The 15,621-nt window shown below is 47.9% G+C and overlaps 2 non-coding genes across 2 annotated transcripts; both read left to right on the top strand.

The window, feature by feature from the left end:
* Nucleotides 1-1,468: 1,468 nt before the first annotated feature.
* On the top strand, nucleotides 1,469-1,551 carry trnal-uaa (transfer RNA leucine (anticodon UAA)). Its single transcript has one exon. It is a non-coding gene; the product is annotated as a tRNA-Leu (tRNA).
* A 3,715-nt stretch (nucleotides 1,552-5,266) lies between these two features.
* trnal-uag (transfer RNA leucine (anticodon UAG)) lies at nucleotides 5,267-5,349 on the top strand. Its single transcript has one exon. It is a non-coding gene; the product is annotated as a tRNA-Leu (tRNA).
* Nucleotides 5,350-15,621: the final 10,272 nt, after the last annotated feature.

Raw genomic sequence — 15,621 nt, 5'->3', positions numbered from 1 at the left:
CAAAAAACGAGCCACCCAGCTGAATCCCATTGTCCAGCATTTGGACCGTAGCCCTGCAGGTTCAGGTACTTGAGGTGCACATCCAGACTCCTTTTAAATGAGTTGAGGGTTTCTGCCTCAGCTACCCTTACAGGCAGTGAGTTCCAGACTCCAACAGCCCTCTGGGTGAAAAAACCTTTTCTCATCTCCCCTCTAATTGTTCAACACATCACTTTAAATCTATGCCCCCTAGTCACTGACCTCCCTACTAAGGTAAATAGACCCTTCCCATCCATTCTATCCAGACACCTCACAATTTTGTACATTTCAATCAAATCTCCCCTCAGCCTCTTCTATTCCAAGGAGAACAACCCCAGTCTATCCAATCTTTCCTCATAACTGCATTTTTCCAGTCCTGGCAACATCCTCGTAAATCTCCTCTGTAACCTCTCTAGTGCAATTACATCCTTTCTGGAATGAGGTGACCAGAACTGCACACAGAACTCAAGTTGTGGCCTAACTAATGATTGATACAGTTCCAGCATAACCTCCCTGCTCTTATATTCTATACATCGGCTAATAAAGGAAAGGATTCCATAAGCCTTCTCAACCAACTTATCAACCTATCCTGCTACTTTCAGGGATTTGTGGACATTCACTTCAACGTCCCTCACTTCCTCTACACCTCTCAGCATTCACCCATTAATTGTGTCTTCCTTTGCTGTGTCTGACCTCACCAAAGGCATCACCTCACACTTCTCCAAGTTGAATTCCATTTGCCACTTTTCTGCCCACCTGACCAGTCCATTTCTCCAGCTCTCCTAATGAGCATTTCACCATGTGCCTTGAGCTGAGTTACTCATCACAGAATTCCCACTATCTGATTTACTCTTGTAGCCAGAGTATGTATATGAATGGTCCAGTTAAGCCTTTGTCAATGGTAACCCCCAGGATGTTGATGGTGGGGGGATTCAGCGATGGTAATGCTGTTAAACGTCAAAGGGAGATGGTTACATTCTCTCTTGTTGGAGATGGTCATTGCCTGGTACTTATGTGGTGTGAATGTTACTTTCCACTTAGCAGCCCAAGTCTGAATGTTGTCCAGGTCTTGCTGCTTCTGGACATGGACTCCTTCAGTATCTGAGATGTCCCGAATTTGTCCTTTTATGAAACCTTGGTCAGGACTCACTTGGAATATTGTATCCAGTCTTGGTCTCCTCACATGATGGGTGATATTGAGGCTTTGGAAAGGGTACAGAGGAGAGACATTCGACGAATTCCCAGTATAAGACATCTTGGTTATCAAGTTAGACTAAAAGAGTTGGGACCCTACACCTTAGAGAAACCTAGACTGAGGGGTGATCCGATTGAGGTTCATAAATAATGAAGGGTCCAATTCAGCATGGGAGAGGAGTCATAACTTAAAATTGTGAAAGGCCAGATGGCACCCGGATCACATTAAATTTCATTTTCAGTGGTTGGCTAATGTACCAGGATGGCCGAGTGGTTAAGGCGTTGGACTTAAAATCCAATAGACATGTGTCTGCGTGGGTTCAAACCCCACTCCTGGTATCTGTGCTTACAAAATGTTACATTTTCTTACCCTGACTTTTGCCTTGCACCATCATCTCTTCTGTCATTTGATCACTTTTGCCTTCCAACTGATCACAGCTTCCTATTATTTGATCTGCCCCAGCACCGTTCCTTGGCTCTGCGCTTGCTTATAAACTGGTAAATCTTTAACTTAATCTCCTCTGTCCCCTGACAATGACCTTCTCATCCTTCCTGGATTGTGATTCCTCACAGGATCCGCTGCCTCTCCGACTCCCCTCCAGGTAACTGAAGGCCCTGAGCCTTGGTCTCTCTTTATACGCTAGCTGGTAGTTGATTCCTTGCAGGTCTGCTACCACTCGGGAGAAGCTCAAAACCCAGATCAAGCAAAGTATCAAGAGGAATGTGAACAAAGGCTCCCTGGTGCAGAGCAAGGGACAGGGAGCCTCCGCCTCCTTCAAAATCAGCAAGAAGGAAAACCTAGGGAAAAGTGGGAAAGAAGGTGAAGAAACCAGCACACAAGAAATCTTCAGTGAAGAAACCAGCAGACAAGAAATCTTTAGTGAAGAAACCAGCAGACGTGAAAGTGACAACAAAGAAAGTAACAGCCAAGAAAACGAGCAGCAAGGCGGCGGCAACGCCAAATAAGGTGGTGAAGAAAGAAGCGCTTCAGAAAAAGTCTCCTGCGAAGAAGGTCAAAAAAGGCAAGAGTGCGGCGGGTGGAAAGGCGCTGAAGAAAGTGCAGACATGGAAGAGCAAGGTCAAGCCGAAAGCAGCGAAGGCTCAGAAAGCAGGGTCTGGAAAGAAGTGAAAGAGCGCGGGAAACTTGGAAACATCTGAACACAAAGGCTCTTCTCAGAGCCACCCACATCTCTCAGGAAAGAGCTGATCCCCTGATCAAATGATCCCTGTCCCGGCCCCGCCTGCAGATTCCACATGGAAATGATTTGGAGTAAATCCAGGATCCCTGGTGACTCCCCTCCACCCAGCCCTTTCCCCACTCTCTGTAAGAAAACAGAGGGATATCCGGCCCTCACTCTAACTGGAGATGTGTTCGGTACAGTCTCAGTTCACAAATTCAGGGGGAGAGTCTGGAAGACAGGAACACTGGCGGAGAAACCCCACCTCACAACTCAAACCCCAACACATGAGTTTCTCCAATTCAGCTGGAGTCGGGTGACAACAGGTGCTGGGATAGGCTGTGATCGGGAATGTGAGGAATGGATTTGTTCAGGGAGGAATGAACCTGGAATCTCCGAAAATAACAGTTCCTTATTTCCCCAGATGACACATTCTGCAGTGAGAGTGAAAGGTCTCTTCACTGCTTCACATTTACTAATTGTTTGGTTCTGGATGAATAATGAGTCAGAGAGTAATGACAGGATCTGAAGCTTCTCTCACACCAGACCTTGAATGACTCAGCGTGAAGTGTCCAATGTGTGAAGCTACTGCCAGGGTTTGTCAATCTGAACAGTTTCAGCTCAGTTACTGGGGGCCTGGAATCCCCGCAGTTTGACCCTGTCTCTGATTGGTCACCCGCTTCTCAATCCAATTCTTAACCAATAGGAGAATCACATATAAGTAAATAGAAGTTCTCATTGGCTTAGATTTTCCAATTGGAAAAAGCCCGGCAATTCCAGAGCAGGAAGGAATTGAAGTGATGGAAAATTTCAATTTTCAGGCAACAATTTTAAAACCTCTCATTTTATGTTCTGTTTTACTGTGTTTACCGTCACAAAATCCTGACGCGATTTTAGGAATCGTTTTCATTTGTCAATCTGTTAACTGTAAGCGGCGGGAGGAAGGTCCGGTTCAGCAATTTAAAACGGGACAAATATCAGCTTCCTCTCTGTAAAAGGAACAAATTAGCGACTAACCGCTTCACACAGGCTTCTCGGGGACTGACAGAAACGAGCGGTTTCTGATCTTTTCTCCTGAAAGAGGCGGATAATGCTGCAGGGAGCAATGAACTGCCCTTCACTTTCTGGCTGCTAATACACCCCTGACTTTAAACAGTTCAAACAGCGACTGATGCTTCTGTCGGAAAATGAGCAGATTCACCAGAATGATCCCGGTCCATCATGGCCAAAGACATCCAGCTGGCCCGCCGCATCCGCGGGGAACGCACCTTAAACCCAGCTTCAGTAACAAGTGTAACAAGGGCTCTTTTCAGAGCCACCAAATCAGCAAAGGAAAGAGCTGCCATCTCTGTTCATCATCAAACCCATTAGATTGAAGGGGCGGTCACATGGTTTCTGTTTTGTCACATCACTTTCCCGAAAGGCCTGTCGGACTGAGAGCTGGTCTGGAATTTAGAAAGCAGCATTACCGGAGACTCATTGCTGCTCAGCACAATCTCAACCTGCTCCTGGGATCCGTTAGCTGGCATTTGGGGAAAAGAAATGGATCCCAGTTTTATTTGGAAGGCATTAATGGAGCCGGGTCCGTTCACATGAGGGTTATTTACAAACATTACCCAATGAGTTCACTAATATTTGAATCCATTGGAGATCAGTACACAGGATATGTAAGTTAGCTCGGTCACTCTGACTGAAACCGCCAGTTCCCCGGGGCTGCAGACCCTGACACTGCGGGGAGAGAATCCCCGACCCTATCCCGCCGCCGGGGGGAACAGACAGCTCTGCGTCCGGAGAATAGGGAGGGCCGGGGGGAAGGCACATATTAAAGCGCTGCAATGGACTCAGCTCCTGTGTGTGCACAACTCTCACTGATTCCGTCCTCTGGGAACAGTGCGGTCTAAACAGATCAGGTTAGGAGAGAGACACACAGCCCGAGAATGGCCTCTTCCTTCCTGCATTTACTCTGTTCCGGGAGCAGATTCTCATTGAGAAGCGGCGCTCAGATCACCGGAGAGGAATAAAAACACAATTCAAACTGTCCAAATGAAAAACAGAGAATTAACCCGGACACTTCCATTATTAAATTAATTCATCAGCTCCGAACCAGTTCCCGTTAATGTACCGGGATAATCTCGGGATTTATCAAATCGAAGGCAGCGGGATTTATTCAATTGTTGATTCTGACACCCTGTAGTTCACTTCTTCACTTAACTAGAGGGGGAGATGTGTGATCAGAGAAACAGAGCGAAATCCAGAGAGGGAACTGAAAACACACCTGGACAGATGTGAAACAGGTCAATCCACTGTTCCAATAACTCCATCTCTGATTCCCTCCTGACAGTAACCAGCCCTTTCACAGAGACTGTGGGTGGCTCTGAAAAGAGCCTTTGGTTTATTAGATGACATTTTGGCCGCTTTACTTTTTCTGGGAGCTCTGAGCGCTGGTTTTCTTGGGCAGCAGCACGGCCTGGATATTAGGCAGCACCCCGCCCTGAGCGATGGTCTCCCCTCCCAGCAGCTTGTTGAGCTCCTCGTCGTTGCGGACGGCCAGCTGCAGGTGTCTGGAGATGATGCGGTTCTTCTTGTTGTCCCGGGCCGCGTTGCCGGCCAGCTCGAGGATTTCAGCGGTCAGATACTCGAGCACAGCAGCCAGAAAGACCGGGGCTCCGGCACCCACACGCTCAGCATAGTTACCCTTTCTCAGGAGCCTGTGAACACGGCCCACCGGGAACTGCAGTCCAGCCCGGGAGGAGTGAGTCTTGGCCTTGGCCCGAGCTTTCCCGCCGGTCTTTCCTCTTCCAGACATTTCCACAATCTCACAAATACTTTCACAAAGAATGAATAATTTCCTTAGCATTGATAGTATATCGCCGGCAGTCAGGATGGCCGAGCGGTCTAAGGCGCTGCGTTTAGGTCGCAGTCTCCATTGGAGGCGTGGGTTCAAGTCCCACTTCTGACAAGTTGCGTTTTGACTGCACTGGAGGCGTTTGGGAGCAGCGGTGAAGAGCAAAGAGAAAGCAGGAAAGAACATGGACTAACAAAGTAACAATGGACCCAAAGATGTTGCATTAAAACATGAGAGTCAGAGGCAACTGAGCAAACAGCAGGGCACATAAAAGATCAAAAATGTAACCTTTGTATCGGGGTGGAAGATGTTGCCAATATCCTGAATGAATACTTTACTGTTTTCCCGAATGAGAGGGTGATGCAGATATTGTTATTAAGGAGGAGGAGTGTGAAGTATTGGACGTGATAACTTAAGGAGAGAGGAAGTCTTAATGGGATGAGCATCGTTGAATGTGGATAAATCATCAGGACCAGTTGAAATGTACCCCAGGCTGTTGAAAGAAGCCAGGGAAGAAATAGTGGAAGGTCTGACCGTCATTTTCCAATCCCTCACTGGATACAGGTGTGTGCCAGAGGATTGGAGGTCTTGTAACGTTGCAATAAAAGCAAAATACGAGGCAGATCAAGCATGGCTGATCCTTTCGAGTAGAGAAACAGGGCTGAATTCCCTGAACCAGTGCTACAGCTTTCAGAATAGAAGAAGCCTATGCACACCTGATGGGTTCCACTTAAACAAAAGAGCTGGAGGTGTTGACGGTCAGAACAGATAAAATGTGGAGGAGTGTTTGAAGCAGATGCTGTGTGGTTACTGTAGTTGTACTATGGAGTTATTTCAAGGAGGTGATTCTGAATGTAATGGATCAACGTGGACCCATCCAAGGCAAAGGTTCTAAGCTTCCCTGTGGTCCAGCCTGGTTGAATGGAACTGAAGCAAACAAATCATCCAGAAGTGGAAAAGAAATCTAAGGCCATGAAAGCACAGAATTCAGATGGATGCAATACCAGATGGTATGGCAAGAGTGTAAAACAGCAACAGACTGGTGAATAAAACTTTCCCATTGAATGAGACAAGAGAAAAGAAGGGTAATAATAGTGTAAGGTGAGTTGTGACACGATTCACATTCCACCTTGATCTGAATAGGACTGTTGAAGGGAGTGATTGAGAAGAATAGAGGAGAAATGAAAAGAAAGGAGAAATAAACAAAAGGTCTTTTGATTTTAGAATGCTTGTTTTTGGAAATGACAGACTGTAAAGTGTGTGTGTCAGAAGATACAGAGCGAAGTTGTGTATGACAAGATCACAGGAAAGTTGTGCCCTGAGACAAGGTGTGTGTTGACAGGAAAGCTGCTTTCTTTTGCACAATATGTATTTTATTCATATAATTTGTGCAATTACATTGCAAAGCAGTTCAAATTTAATATTACATAAGGTACAATACAGATCAGTTTCCTTCAATAATGTACATGAGGTATCTCACTATCCCTGCCTGCACAGGTTATATTTACAGTATTTACATTACACATCAAACATTCTCTGGTGCAAACAGCCCGAGGGATTTTTCACGGGTTCCAGCCCCTCACTGTACTATGGCCTACTAGGGCCTCAGACTGCAGCCTTTCCCCATTGAGTCTCCATGGTGGCTTCCCCAAGCTTTAATACCGTCCCACAGCACATAGTCTTGGACGTTGCAATGTGCCAGTCTGCAACACTCGGTCATGGACAGCTCTTTGCACTGGAATACCTGTCCCACGGCCGGGCTCGTTCTCAATAGAGATCATTTCAAATGAACATTTCCTAAATCCGTGCTTTCTCTCTCGCAATAAAGAGAACAGGATGTCTGGCAGATTCAGTGTGAGACAATAACACTGCCGGGTAAAGGCCACTTTCCAACTCCAATCCTAACACAGGAGATTCCCGAAACAGCTGCAGTAAGGTGCTGTGAACTGCTGGAAGCGGATGTGTGAGGAAATGGTGATGTTACTGAGGAGGTTTGTTAGTATAGAATGGACTATGTTTAGGTGGGAATATTACTGAGTGTTAATTGCATCGGGACCATATTTAAAAGCTCCGGCTTTCTGGAAAGCCTTGACTATGAAGGCCGAGTCTGGAAGGGTTTGTGTGGAGAGCTGGGTTTTGGTTCTACTGTTAATAAAGGGTTTGAAATTGGCAGCCCGGAGGAAACTGGAGGTGGAGCTGAAAGATGAGGGGCCGTTCTCTCTCTGTCTGTCACTCTGGGTGTCTCCTCCATCTAGCTCTCTGTTTAATCTTCACTCTTGTCTCCTCCCCTCCCTGCTCTCACTCTGCCTTTCTCAGCCAGGTCCAGGTGGCCTGTATAAAAAGGAGCCTGACAGAATCAGTCTCTTTTATTGTGCACTGATTTGAGGAAAGAATCAACATGTCTGCCAGTAAACAAGAGTATGCTCCAGGCTGGCAGCATGTTAGAATCCATGAGGAAAGGCATCATCACCCTCATCGAGAAGCAGAAGGGGGAGAGGACAGAAATCAGAAATTGGTGGCCCAATTTCTGCTTCATGCTGACTACAAGATTCTGTCAAAAGACATAGCCAGTCGATTCAAGTCTGCTCTGGAGTTGGTGATTCACCCTGATCAGACCTATACTATACCAGGCAGGACAATCTCTGATAGCTTTGCGCTACTCAGGGATATGATCACCTATGTACGGGACAGGAGGGTGGACACCTGCCTCATCAGCCTGGACCAGGAGAAGGCTTTTGACAGGATATCGCACACTTACATGATGGATGTGCATTCCAAAATGGGGTTTGGGGAGGGAATCTGCAATTGGATCAAACTACTCTACACAAACATCAGTAGTGCAGTCTCAATCAATGGGTGGGAATCAGAAAGTTTCCCGATCCAATCTGGAGTCAGACAGGGCTGTCCTCTCTCCCCTGTCTTGTTTGTTTGCAGTATTGAACCCTTTGCTGAGTCTATTAGGAAGAATGCGAGCATCAGAGGGGTGACAATCCCAGGCAGCGGAGGCACTCAGGTTAAAACCTCCCTGTACATGGATGACGTCGCCGTTTTATGCTCGGATCCACTGTCTGTGCGCAGAGTGATGAGCATCTGCGACCAGCTCGAACTGGCCTTGGGAGCCAATGTTAAACACGGCAAGAGCGAGGCCATGTTCTTTGGGAACTCGGCTGACCGATCCTTTGTCCCCTTCACCGTTAGGTCAGATTACCTGAAGGTGCTGGGGATATGGTTTGGAAGGGCTGAGACGTGCACCAAAACCTGGAAGTAGCGAGGAGCCAGGGTACAACATAAGCTGAGCATGTGGGAGCAGCGATCTCTCTCCATTATGGGTAAGAACCTGGTCATCAAGGGCGAGGTGCTCACATTGCTGTACGTGGTGCAGTTCTGGCCCATACCGCATTCCTGCGCTGTGGCGATCACCTGAGCCATTTTCCGCTTCATCTGGGGATCCAAAATGATCCGAGTCCGGAGGGACACGATGTTCAAACCTCTGGATAAGGGCGGGAAAAATGTACCCAACGTCGCCTTCATCCTTATGGCTACCTTTGTGTGCGGCTGCATCAAGCTGTGTGTAGATCCCCAGTTTGCAAACTTCAAGTGTCACTACGTGCTGTGGTTCCATCTGTCCACAGTGTTGCAAAGGATGGGCCTGGTCATATTGCCGCGGAATGCTCCATCCAGTTGGACTGTGCCGTACTGCCTATCCTTCATGGAAAAGTTTCTGTGGAAAAACACCTTTGACCACCAATCCATCAGGCAGTGGTCTGCACGGAATATCCTCAAGGCCCTAGGGAAAAGGAGATGGTGGATCCTGTCGGATGGTCCCCTGAGCAGAAGTCCAAAGTCATTTGGCAGAATGCCTCATCACCAGAACTTTCAAACAAGCACCAAGATGTAGCCTGGCTGATGGTGAGAAGAGCCCTCCCTGTCAGATCCTTCCTGCACACCCGAAGTCTCATCCCATCCACACGCGGCCCTCGAGGTGGCTGTGGTGGAAAAGAGACGTTGCCCACCTCTTTCTGGAATGTGTCTTTGCGAAGCAGGTGTGGAAGAGATGCAGTGGTTTTTGTCGAGGTTCATCCCAAGCAGCTCTGTAGCACAGGAGTCTGTGCTCTATGGGCTGTTCCAAGGGACGCACACCGAGATAAACATCAACTGTTGCTGGAGGACTATCAATTCGTTGAAAGACGCTCTTTGGTCTGCCCGAAGCTTGCTGGTCTTCCAGCGCAAAGAGTTGTCCACGACCGAATGTTGCAGACTGACACATTCCAAGGTCGAGGACTACATGCTGAGGGACGCACTAAAACTTGGGGCAGCTGCAGCAAAGGCTCAATGTGGAAATACCACTGTGTAAGGTCCCCTCACCAAGCTGAACTGAGGGGCTGGATCCATGGGAAACCACTCGAACTGTAGCCAGAAAATATTGGTTTGCTGTAAAATGTACATGGCATGACAATGAAATGGAAGGGTTGTGAGGCAACTCACTCCTGCATTGAAGGAAACTGATCTCCTTTGCACTCTTTGTACTGGTTGACTTGGTGCTTTTTGGAACTGTTTTGTAATGTATTTTTTTTTACAGATTTTTATGAATAAAGTATATTTTGGAAATTAATAAAAGAAAGTCTGGCAGAGGTAAAAGAGGGAAAGGACTGGGCAAAGGCGGAGCAAAGCGGCACCGCAAAGTGCTTCGTGATAATATCCATGGCATCACCAAACCAGCAATCCGCCGCCTGGCTCGCCGTGCCGGGGTCAAGCGAATCTCGGGTTTGATCTATGAGGAGACTCGCGGGGTGTTGAAGGTTTTCCTAGAGAATGTGATCAGGGATGCGGTCACCTACACTGAACACGCCAAGCGCAAGACGGTCACTGCCACGGATGTGGTGTACGCTCTGAAAAGGCAGGGCCGCACTCTCTACGGATTCAGCGGCTGAACACTCGACCCTTTCCAGCAAACACAACAAAGGCTCTTCTAAGAGCCACCCACCGCCTCACAGAGAGAGCAGTGACCTGGAAACGGGAGCTGGGATAGGCTGTTTCGAACTGTCTGGAATAAATCTGTGCTGTGTTCGAGATACAAAACTAGAATCCCCAAATTTGACATTTCATTTGTAGCAAGGATGTGCAGTGGATTTGATTTTCTAAACGGGCTGTGTAAACAGTGCCCGAGGCTCTCCACTTAGTTATTTCCCCCGTCCACACATGCCCTCGATGAAAAGCCACATCACTCCTCCAGAATCACTCATTGTTTTCATAGAATTTCAAAATGATTTCGATGCAATGAGGGAATCCGGGAGTTTTGCAGCAGCCGTTGAATCGGTCACGGGAACCAGACCCACTTGTGATGTTATTTCCCCCGAGACGGTGTTTCCTGCACTGAAACTGACAGGGTTTGTGAAACTGATCAGTTTTAGCTCAATCATTCAGGGACCTGGAATTCCCGCAGTTTGAGCCCGCGCTATCCAGAGCCCACTAAAATAAAAGCAAAATACTGCGGATGCTGGAAATCTGAAACAAAAACAAGAAATGCCGGATTCACTCAGCAGGTCTGGCAGCATCTGTGGAAAGAGAAGCAGAGTTAACGTTTCGGGTCAGTTCCGAAGAAGGGTCACTGACCCGAAACGTTTACTCTGCTTGTCTATCCAGAGCCCACTTCTGATTGGTCACCCTCTTCCCATTCGCATGTCTTAACCAATTGCCGAGCCTCGAATTAGAAAATACAGCAAATCATTGGCTTAAATTGTCGTCCTGGCAGAAAGGTTGAATTCAAAAAAGCCGCCAATTTCAGTGTTGGGCAGAATCGAATTACTCAACGAATCTCAATAACGAATTGGCAGCACATTTTATACTTTCCCCGATTTTCCTTTCCATCGATTGTGGTGCTAATTCACTCGGGTGCGTTTCCTAATACTAACTGTAATCCTCAGATCCATTTAACATTTCAGTAATCCTGTTGAATACAAAAGGAATTTTATGATTGAATTTCCATTGGAAGATAGTGAATTAGCACCCCGATCAATGGAAAGGAAAATCGGGCAGAGGATAAAATGTGCTGCCAATTCGTTATTGTGATTTGTTTATATAACTGACCAGGATTGACTTCACCCGAACGCAGCTACTAGCTCCCACCTCACTGACCGCTCTCCCCCCTCTGCAACTCGCTTTCTCCCCCTCCTCCCTACTGGCGAAATTCCGCACTCTGGCTGTTCGGTCTCCGCACCCCCACCCCCCACCCTGTCCCAGCCCAGCCCACAGCTGCTATCTCTGGCCGTGACACTCGCTCCCACATTTCTTCACCAGGCGCCACCTGTAGAAGCAGGAGGGCCTCAAGGGGTGACGGGGCGACGTAGGAGTGAGTGGCTGAGAGGAGGGAAGCGGCGCGGCCTGGAGCGAGTGGCCAGAGAGTGGGGTGGTGCGAAGCGAGGAACAACTGGCCAGGGGAGTGGGGGGGGGTGGGGGAGCAGCGAGGTCTGGAGCGAGCGGCTGAGGGGGGGAATCGTCGAGGCCTGGAGTGAGTTGCCGAGGGGGGAGAGCTGCAGCTTCAAAATCTCCCATTCAGCCACTTCCTCCAGCCAAGTGGTGGGGGGATCGGGTGGCTAGATACCCAATGACGCTTTATCACGCATGCACGAAGATGGATTTGTTGCGGAAATGTGATGACGTTGGCGCTGCAAAATGACATCATCCCGTGCACGCGCCACTCAATCCTGGCAAGATGTCAAAAATCACTGTGATTTTTTGGTCTTTTCAGTGCACTCCTCTTTCTTTAGTTGCCTCTTACTCTAATGTATTGAAGAAACATCTTTGGGTCCATTTTCATTTTACTTGTCAATATTCTTCCATGTTCTCCCTTCACCGCTGCTCCCAAATCCCTCCAGTTCAGTCAAAACACAACTTGGCAGAAGTGGGATTTGAACACACGCCTCCAGAAAACACTACGACCTGAACACCGCCCCTCAGACCACTCGGCCATCCTAACTGCTTCATGCTTATGACAAAAGCTGAGAAATTATCCATTCTTTGTGAAAGTATTTGTGAGATTGTGGAAATATCTGGAAGAGGAAAGACCGGCAGGAAAGCTCGGTCCAAGGCCAAGTCTCGCTCCTCACGGGCTGGACTGCAGTTCCTGGTGGGCCATGATCACAGGCACCTGAGAAAGGGTAACTATGCTGAGCGTGTGGGTGCCGGAGCCCCGGTCTATCTGGCTGCTGTGCTCGAGTATCTGACCGCTGAAATCCTCGAGCTGGCCGGTAACGTGGCCCGGGACAACAAGAAGTTTTTAGTTTTCGAGATACAGCACTGAAACAGGCCCTTCGGGCCACCGAGTCTGTGCCGAACATCAACCACCCATTTATACTAATCCTACACTAATCCCATATTCCTACCAAACATCCCCACCTGTCCCGACATTCCCTACCACCTACCTAAACGAGTGACAATTTATAATGGCCAATTTACCTACCAACCTGCAAGTCTTTTGGCTTGTGGGAGGAAACCAGAGCACCCGGAGAAAACTCATGCAGACACAGGCAGAACTTGCAAACTCCACACAGGCAGTTCCAGGATTGAACCCGGGTCGCTGGAGCTGTGAGGCTGCAGTGCTAACCACTGCGCCACTGTGCCGCCCCTGGAACGTTGAAGAAGACCCGCATCATCCCCAGACACCTGCAGCTGGCCGTCCACAACAACGAGGAGCTCATCAAGCTGCTGGGAGACGTGACCATCGCTCAGGGCGGGGTGCTGCCTGATATCCAGGCCTTGCTGCTGCCCAAGAAAACCAGCGCTCAGAGCTCCCAGAAAAAGGAAAGCGGCCGAAATGACATCGAATAAACCAAAGGCTCTTTTCAGAGCCACCCACAGTCTCTGTGAAAGGGCTGGTTACTGTCAGGAGGGAGTCAGTGATGGAGTTATTGGAACAGTAGATTGACCTGTTGCACATCTGTCCAGCTGTGTTTTTTAATTTGCTCTGTGTTTCTGCTCACACATCTCCCCCTCTAGTTAAGTGAAGAACTGAACTACAGGATGTAGAATCAACAATTCCCAGGAGCGGGGGGTGAGATTGTGCTGAGCAGCAATGAGCCTCCAGTAATGCTGCTTTCTAAATTCCAGATCAGCTCTCAGTCCAACAGGCCTTTCGTATTTTCAATATCACAACAGAGCTGAGCGGGGGTGAGCGCAGCCTCAGCTGCACCGAGTCTCAGGGGCTCTCAGGACCCCAATCAGAGCCACTGGGCCTGGCGGACGTGCAGCAAGGACCCCGGGGGAGGGAGGGTGCACCATTAAAGTGATGGTGCAGCACCTCCCCCATCCTCGCCGCCACTTACCGGTTTCTTCTCCCGTTTATCTCAACATTAAGAAGACGCTTTTGCTCTGGACTACACTGGTTATAAAGTAAGACACAACTTTGTCTCTGAAAGTGATGAATAGCAGCAACAACAGCAGAATCCAACCCCTGCAGTTACATGTGAACTTGCTGATGTTGCAGCAGATTGAATGACTGAGTGAATCCCTTCCCACACACATGGCAGGGGAACGGCCTCTCCCCAGAGTGAATGTGTTGGTGTTTCAGCAGATCATTACTGCTTTTCAAGCTCTTCTCACAGTCAGGACATTGAAAAGGTCTCTGATCAGTGTGAACAAGTTGATGTTCAGTGAGGTTGGATGACTGAGTGAACCCCTGCCCACACACGGAGCAGGTGAATGATCTCTCCCCAGTGTGAACTCACTGGTGTTTCAGCAGGTTGACTCTGGCTGGGTTCAGTTCTACACTCACTGGTTCCTCTCTCTCTCCTCCCCTGAAGGTGCTGATTCTGACTGTATGTACGTGCTCTCTCCCCCTCCGACCCTCCCTGTCCAATGTAGTATCTCCCAGTTTTGGTGATGTGCTCTCCCTGACCTGTCTCCATTTCTCCTTCTTTTACAGACTTGCCCTGACTGTCACTATTTCATAGAATCATACAGCACAGAAGGAGGCCAATCGGTCTTTTGTGCCTGTGCTGAATCTGTGAAAAAAATGATGCAATTAGTCCAACCCACTGCCTATTTCCCCATAGTCCTGGAGAAATTCACTTTGAAATATTTGTACAATTCCTTTATGAAAGTTATAATTGAATCTGTTTCCACCACCCTGTCAGACAATTCATTCCAAATCCGAATCAGTTACTTCTTAAATGTTGTGAGGGTTCCGGCCTCTACCACCTCTTCAGGGAGTGCGTTCCAGATTCCAACCACCCTCTGGGTAAATTTTTTTCCTCAAATCCCATCTCAACCTCCTGTCCCTTACCTTAAATCTATGCCACCTGGTTATTGACCCCTCCGCTAAGGTAAAATGTTTCTTCCTATCTAACCCATCAATGCCCCTCATAATTTTGTAAACCTCAATCTTATCTCCCCTCAGCCTTCTCTGCTCTAAGGAAAACAACGCTAGCCTTTTCAGTCTCTCTTCATAGCTGAAATGCTCCAGCCCAGGCAACATCCTGGTGACTCTCTTCTGTACCCTCTCCAGTGCAATCACATCCTTCCTATAGTGTGGTGCCCAGAACAGTACACAGTACTCCAGCTGTGGCCTAACTAGCATTTTATACAGCTCCGTCATAACCTCCCTGCTCTTATATTCTCTGCCTCGGACGATCTATATTGGCCTGTAATCTAAGGCTTTCCTCCTCACTATTTACGACACCACCAATTTTCGTGTCATGTGTGAGAAAGGGTTTGATTCTATCCCTATCAGTATCCGTTACATGCATGTGTTTTTAATCTGCACCCCCTCTATTTTATTCTCTGTACTTGTCAGCCTCTTGTAGGTGAGTCTGTGTTTTGCTCTTTATCTCTCAGTCTTCGAAGTATGAGCCTGGGTTTGTACCTAATTTTCTTTGTACCTTGCAGGATGGATATTGAAGAGAGGTTTTTACACATTAACTGCCAAATCCTGATAAGTGATTTTTGGTTTTCACACAGTATCTGTCAGTTTCTTGTCGAGGACTGTTGGTTTTACTCTGTCCCTGGCATTTGCTGGTCTGTTAGTGTGGGGTTCACACTGTACCTGTCAGTTTCTCAGATGTGAGTGTTGGTTTCACTTTGTATAGAATCATAGATCACAGAATACCTACAGCACAAAAGGAGGTTTCAGCTCATCGTGCTTGTGCTGCCTCTCTGCACAAGCAACTCAGCTCATGCCACATCCTCATGTATTCCATGAAAACCTGAATTTTCTTTCCCTTCAGATAATTATCATATATCCTTTTGAAAGCGTTGGTTGAATCTTCCTCCGTCCACTCTCAGGCAGTACATATCAGATCTTAACCATTTGCTGCATAAAAAAGGTTTTTCCTCACGTTGCCTTTGGTTCTTTTCCCAATCACCTTAAATCGGTGTCCTCTGCTTGCTCAG

Source organism: Heterodontus francisci, unplaced genomic scaffold, assembly GCF_036365525.1.
Source record: "Heterodontus francisci isolate sHetFra1 unplaced genomic scaffold, sHetFra1.hap1 HAP1_SCAFFOLD_59, whole genome shotgun sequence".
NCBI classification, from domain to species: domain Eukaryota; kingdom Metazoa; phylum Chordata; class Chondrichthyes; order Heterodontiformes; family Heterodontidae; genus Heterodontus; species Heterodontus francisci.
The sequence above is the reverse complement of the archived record's forward strand: the minus strand, read 5'-3'. Positions and strand labels throughout refer to the sequence as shown.